This window comes from Chrysochloris asiatica, unplaced genomic scaffold (genome assembly GCF_000296735.1).
Source record: "Chrysochloris asiatica unplaced genomic scaffold, ChrAsi1.0 scaffold00259, whole genome shotgun sequence".
NCBI lineage: Eukaryota > Metazoa > Chordata > Mammalia > Afrosoricida > Chrysochloridae > Chrysochloris > Chrysochloris asiatica.
In genome coordinates, this window is record NW_006408777.1 from 716,101 (window position 1) to 723,053 (window position 6,953).

Below are 6,953 nucleotides of genomic sequence, written 5' to 3' on the forward strand. Positions count from 1 at the left end.
TCAGCATCACATATAGTGCAAAATAACGCTGTGATAAAATATATGTATGCTAGAGTTGTTGTTGAGTTGATACTGACTCACTGCAGCTCCTTGTGTTTAGAGTAGGACAGCTATGCAGTGTCTTCTAAGGCTGACTATTTTAGAAGGAGGTCAACAAGCCTTACTTCTAGATGCCTCTGGATGGACTCAAACCTCCAACCTTTCAGTCACCAGCCAAACACATTAACTGTCTGTACTATGCAGGGACTGTTATAAAATACTGACAATACTTAAAATATTAACACCAGTACAACAAGGTGCTCAATGATTCATAACTTTGTCCCAAACAGGGCACAGTGGAGATGAAAGACATTTGTACAAGCACTTGTCATGAAGCAATGAAGCCTCTTCTTTAGTTAAACACTGCTAGGTAAAATCTTGAAATAAGGTTTATTAAAAACAAATAGCTTCATCTCAAATTCAAATCATCTTAATTTAAGGCACTTTTCCTCTAAAAACTCTCAATTCTTAATGGTCTTATGTAAGAATTGTGTTACTTGCCTTTAATTTTAAGTCATGGAGCTCATAAAATTCACTCTATCTCCTTCCCCTAGCTCTAAAGTGGGTGCTTTGAGAAAGATTTTCATCTACACTTTGGTTGTTTTTGAGGCAGTAATTGTTGTGGTCGCTAGCTGCCTTCAAGTCAGTTCTGACTCATAGTGACCCTACGCACAGCAGAAACACTACCTGGTCCTGTGCAATCCTCACAACTGTCACTACTGAAAGAAATGCAAAAGAAAATAAATTACACTTAATTACATCTTAAACTTATTTATGATAACAGTATTATATACATTGGACTCCTAGTATGGCACTGTAGAATCAGCACTAGACTATGAACCACAAGGTGGGTAGTTCAAACCCACCAGCTGCTCCTCAGAAACCTTATAGTTGGAACCAACTCAATGGTACATAACAACAATGACAACATTATATATATTGGGGATATATATACGCTTGAACCCACTGCTGCTGCCATGCTGCCAATCCAATTCATTGGGAGTCTTTGTCTTTTTTGCTGACCCTCTACTTTATAAGAATGATATCCTTCCCCAGGGAATGTTCCCTCTTGAAAATATGTCTAAAGTATGAGAGATAAAGTCTCTCCATCCTGGCTTCTAAAGTGCATTCTAGCTGTATACTCCTTTCAACACAGATTTGTTTGTACTTCTCATAGTGCATGATACTTTCAATATTCTCCTCCAACACCATAAGTCAAATGCATCAATTCTTCCACTGTCTTCCTTATTCACTGTCTAACTTTCACATGCATATAAGCTATTGGAAATACCATGGCTTGGGTCAAGCACATCTCAGTCATAGAATTGATATTTTTGTTCTTAAACATTTTAAAGAGGCCTCATGCAACAGATTTGATGAATACAATACATTGTTTTATTTCTTGACCGCTGCCTTCCATTAATGTAGGTTGTGGATCTAAGCAGAATGAAATATTTGACAACTTTAATCTTTTCTCCATTTATCATGATGTTATTTATTGGTCTAGTGATGAGGACTTGTGTTTTCTTTACGGTTGTTATCCATCCTTAATCTGAAACTCAAAGGAGAAGAAAGCTAATTGGTACAGCCAAATTCATTTGATTGGTTGGCTCTTTATCTAATAACTTGTTACAAGAAATATTAAAGGCTGCTTACATCAAGGTACATAAACTACAGCAAGGTGACATAAATTAGAAGGAAGACTCAAGGTAAAACAAAGACATGGCAGAAAATAGGCCAAGAAATGAGGCTATGACACAGTATTCATGTCATGGAGACCTTGCTAAAGGTGCCCTACAAATCTCCTTCTAAGCATTCTAAGCGATCAAACTGTAAAGAAAATGAGCATTGGTAGTAAAAGAGATTTTAATTTTCTAGAGGAAAATCTTGCACAGAGGGGAAAAGAGATGCAATGAGTGGCCTTTAGGATAATACCACTTCACTTATTTTAAGGTTCTTCCTCATACAGCAACTACAAGGGAGATCAGCAGCACCATACCCACTGACAGGGAGGAAAAGCAGCTGAGACAGCAAAGAGCGACCTGCCTCTGTCACCCAGAAGCTTAATTCTCTGACTTGTGTTCCAACAGTGAGGCAAGGATGTTGCTGTTGTTAAGTGCCGTCGAGTTGGTTCCGACCCATAGCGACCCTGAACAGGGTTTCCGAGGCTATAAATCTTTACAGGAGCAGAAAGTCTCATCTTTCTCTTGCGGAGCAGCTGATAGTTTCGAACTGCTGACCTTGCAGTTCGCAGCCCTATTAGTAACCACTACGCTACCAGAGCTCTAGAAATCCCAAAATTCAGCTCCTATAAGCATGAACTGAAGGAGCTCTGGTAGTGGTAGTGTAGTGGTTATGAATTGGGCTGCGAATCACAAGGTCAGCAGTTTCTGCTCCCATAAAGATTTACAGCCTTGGAAACCCTGTACAGGGTCGCTATGAGTCGGAACCAACTCCACAGCACATAACCACCAACTACCAAGCATGAACTGAAGCATATTCTTGAAGTCTGTATTTCTAGCCTACCGCCCCTCCTTGGAATATTTTACCTAATCCTATATCCAGAGACAGTTTAAAAAATGTAAATACATGCATCAAACATGTTACAGATATTCTAAGCTTCACCACTGGCATATATCTTCTTTCTCTTGTATAATAATCCATTCTGTGGATTTAAGAATGTAAAAATATTTTAGGCTAAACAAAACTACTACAGTTTCTGAAGTCCTGGTGTGGCACTGCGGGTGAACTGCAAGGTCGGCTTGAACCACAAGGTTGGCATTCAAGCTCAACAGCCACTCCTCTGAACCCTATACAGTGTTGCTGTGTGTCAGAACTGACTCGACAGCACTAACAACAACAACCACCTCCACAGTTTCTGGATAACCTCAAACTTATACTTTCTTGTGGCTGTCCAAACTTGGTCTTAAGAGAAACCAAGGAGACATTGTGTCTACCCAATGTGTACCTTACCCAACTCTTCAAGAGAAGGTATTGCACACATTAGTCTGCACCACCAGAACCACAGAGCACATCCCTGTTTTGTAGTGTTCCCTCCACCTGCACAGAGACTTTGTACGAGTCCTGCAGCTGTCAGAAGAAGGTGATAAAACAGCCTTGAGGGAAATATAAGCTAGGAAAAATACATTGCTAGGGAAAAAGTTAGGCGAGCACAGCGAAATCAAGCACATTGTGAGATGGGAAACCTTTTCCCCAAACCCCTTCACTATGCATACACAGAACATTCACAGAGACATTCTCAATAACATAAAGTAGTCTCTTGTTTTCTTATGAAAACTGAAGAGAGATCGATCTTTACAGTGACTTCAGCAGACTAAACAGGGAGTCATGTTGCAAAAATATAACCCCCCACCTGATAGATGGAGGCCTGGTGTGGCACTGCAGGATAAGCACTAGACCACAAGGTCAGTTTGAACTGCAAGGTCGGAGGTTCAAACTCACCAGCCACTCCTCAGAAACCACTAAGGGTTGGAACCAACTCAGTGGCACTTAGCAATAACCTGGCAGATGCCCAATACTTCTTTAAACAGAATATTCTTTAATTTAAAATTCTCAATAAGCTTATATTCTAAATGCCCATGAAAATTCAAACTGTGCAGACCCATACTGGAAAAGAAAGTCAAAGTCCACGTGATTAACTTACTTCCTCCTTCAAGAAATACCTTTCAGTATCTGATTGTACCAAACATTGTATTAAGTACGTGGGATACACTGATTTTGAGAGAACGGACAATACCCTGGCCTGGTGGATCTTTTCTTCTAGCAGGCTGATAGTGGACACAAAGATGGGTGGCATTTTGTCCAGGTGAACACTACAAAACAGGGACAGTGAGGCATCTCACAGCCAGGACTCCTTTCATTTTGCTGCAGAATTCCAACAAAAAATCAAATCACCCTAGAATCTTGTGGTTGCATAAAGCCATACAAAATGACAAAATACTGAATTTAGCACTTTATGAGGTGCCAGGCAAAAAGCATTCCTTATAAATCACAACTGTTTTTTACCCACTTAACCATAGCCTCTTATAGCTTCTTTCTCCATTTTTTTTAGTTTATCGTTTTTATATCAGGAAATCAGTCTGACCAAAAGGAGTATTCTTTTTATATATTTATGAATATCAAATTCTGCACAGTGATGTTTGGTCAGTACATGGCATGTTTAGTCATTGGGTAGAATGTCATTACATTCACTAAAATGACAAAGAAGCAGCATGAATCATATGACTGATGACAGGCTGCATTTCATTTGAAGAACAAACTTGTGAAAGAATATAAAATAGAGAGGAACCCAATGCGGAGAAGTAGATGCAAACAAGGCTTCCACTGGAGGAGGTGGCAACTGCTTGGTCACTGTGCCAGAGACTGACTGCCCTCATCATCAACCCTTCCTGATTGGGGTGAGCGGAGACATTGTGAGCGGCAAGTCAACCATGTATAAGATCATGGAGTTGCTGGAACAGAACGAAGTAGGTCAACGCCAGTGGAAGTTGATCATCTTAAGCCATGACAGGTTCTAGAAGGTCCTGACAGAAGAACAAATGGCAAAGACCTTGAAGGGACATAACAATTTCGATCACCCAGATGCTTTTGATAATGACATCATGCAGAAGACTCTGAAAAACATTGTGGAGGGCAAAACTGTTGAAGTCCCCATCTATGACTGTGTGACCCACTCAAGATTACTGGAGACAACAGTGGTCTACTCTGCAGACGTGGTTCTCTTTGCAGGCATTTTGGTGTTCCACAGCCAGAAGATCCAGAACATGTTCCACCTGTCTCTTTGTGGACACAGACTCTGACGTCAGCAGTCATGTAGAGTTCTCCAGGACATACACTGAGGAAGGAACTGGAGCCGATTCTAACAAAATACACCAACTTCATCAAGCCAGCCTTTGAGGAGTTCTGCCTGCCGACAAAGAAGCATGCTGATGTGATCATCCCTCGAGAGGCTTGACAATATGGTTGCAATCAACCTGTGAGGCAAATCCAGGACATTCTGAGTGGTGGCATCTGCAAATGGCACCACGGAGTGGTCAACGGGCAGAACAACAACTTTCCCTGAGCCTGGAGAATATCCTGGGGTACTCACCTCTGGCAAACAGTCCCACTTAGAGTCCAGCAGCAGGCCCCACTGAGGGGTCCTGGGCAGGCCCCTGTTAGATGTGCCCACCTGCCCCTAGGACATGGCCACTACTTCTTTCCACATACTATACAGTGGGACATTATTCCAACGAAGATTGTCAGGATAGGCATATCCTCCTACTTCCTCATGCTCAAGGAAGGTCTCTGAGAAATGCCATAGAATGCCCCATAAAGCTATTACACTTGCTTCCACAAGGAGTGCAAGTCGTGTGTTTTTTGAAAATTGGAGGAAACTGCCAGGACACTTACTGAAGGGTGTGTCTTTCAGAGGCTTTCTGACAGTGAACTCAAAGTAAGGCAGGCATTTTCCAGCATGATCGAGTTCATGCACAAACACGATAGTTTCAGGAGAGAACTACATTCCCTGTGTACATATTAAGCTATTTTCTAATTTCTGAACCCCTCATGGGCTGTGGTCTAGTTTGATGAACACAGATCTGAGAAGCCCTAGAGCCCCAAGCCTTCCATGTTGGTAACCCTGGGTCTCCTGTTCAAAAGGAGCCCGTGAGCCTGTCTGGCCACTTCAGCTTGGCAGTCTTACCTAGTCCTGGGTGCAATGTGCAGTGTCTGCAGCAGATAGTCTTGCCTGGGTTGGGGCTACCTCCCCACCCCAGCATACAGACCCAGACCACCTGAGCACAAGGGACTTGCTGGATTGTAGAGGTTCAAGTAGGTGTTGCTACACATGTCAGTCAGTCTTGCCTCTACTCACGGCCATGGTGATCTCAGCTCTGTGATGGCCAGCTTCCCCCATTTAACACTGTCTTTGTCAAAACTGCCATGAGCTGAGCGCATGGGCACTCACTGTAGTTACATGAGACATGATATTAGGCTAGTTTCTGATCAATAGCTATGTAGAAGTTTTATCAAAATGGAGCAAAAATCAAATGAACATCAAACACTCATGCTTAAAAAAAAAAAAGAATATAAAATAAATTTATTTCATTGCTACTGCTTCCAATTATTTTAATGTTATTTAGTATGCATGGTAGGAGTGCCTATAAAATGTGGGAACCCCATAAAAATTAGATGTGTATACATCAGTGATGGAGTCCTGGTGTGGCACTATAGGATAAGCACTCAACCACAAGGTAGGTTTGAATTGTAAAGTTGGCAGTTAAAACTCTCCAGCCACTCCTTAGAAATCCTTTACAGGGTGGCTATGAGTTGGGACCAATGTGATGGCACTTAACAACAACAACAAATACAACAGTGATAGAAATCTCCCCTTTTTTGCAGGAGGACACCACTCATCTGTCAGTTTGTTGTACTGCAGTGGCTTATGTCTTTCTGTGATGCTGATAGCTGTGCCACCAGTATTTCAAATAGCATCAGGGTCACCAATGGTGGACAGGTTTCAGGTGAGTTTCCAGACTAAGGAAGAAGGAAATGCAGGCTACTTCTGAATGTTTATTATTGAAACCCTTAGGAATAGCAGTGAAACCCTTATGAATAGCAAAATATGAATACTCTCGTCAGATAGCACCAGAATAATGAATATTGAGAAATAAAGAATAGCACCAGAAGCAAATACTGTTGAATGATGAGGCTATTGTAATCACTGCAATGAAACGATGAATGTAAACCTGATGTTCCCCCCTGTAAACTATCACTCAATTCACAATAAAACTTTTAAAAAAACACAGAATAGCACTAGAGTATTAGTGTTGGCTTTAGTGCTAGTGATTGACTCCCTTAGGTTGGAAGACACTCAAAATATGACTAGAGAAGAGCTGCTTCCTCAAACTAGA

At 41.5% G+C, this 6,953-nt stretch overlaps 1 protein-coding gene and 1 pseudogene across 1 annotated transcript in view; one reads left to right on the plus strand and one right to left on the minus strand.

Annotated features, from left to right (window-relative positions):
* The window catches only part of LOC102825944, a 30,671-nt pseudogene extending 25,549 nt beyond the window's left edge, over window positions 1-5,122 (plus strand).
* Window positions 1-6,953, minus strand: part of CA8 (carbonic anhydrase VIII) — a 187,988-nt gene that overhangs the window by 159,206 nt on the left and 21,829 nt on the right. The gene's annotated exons all lie outside the window — the stretch shown is intronic.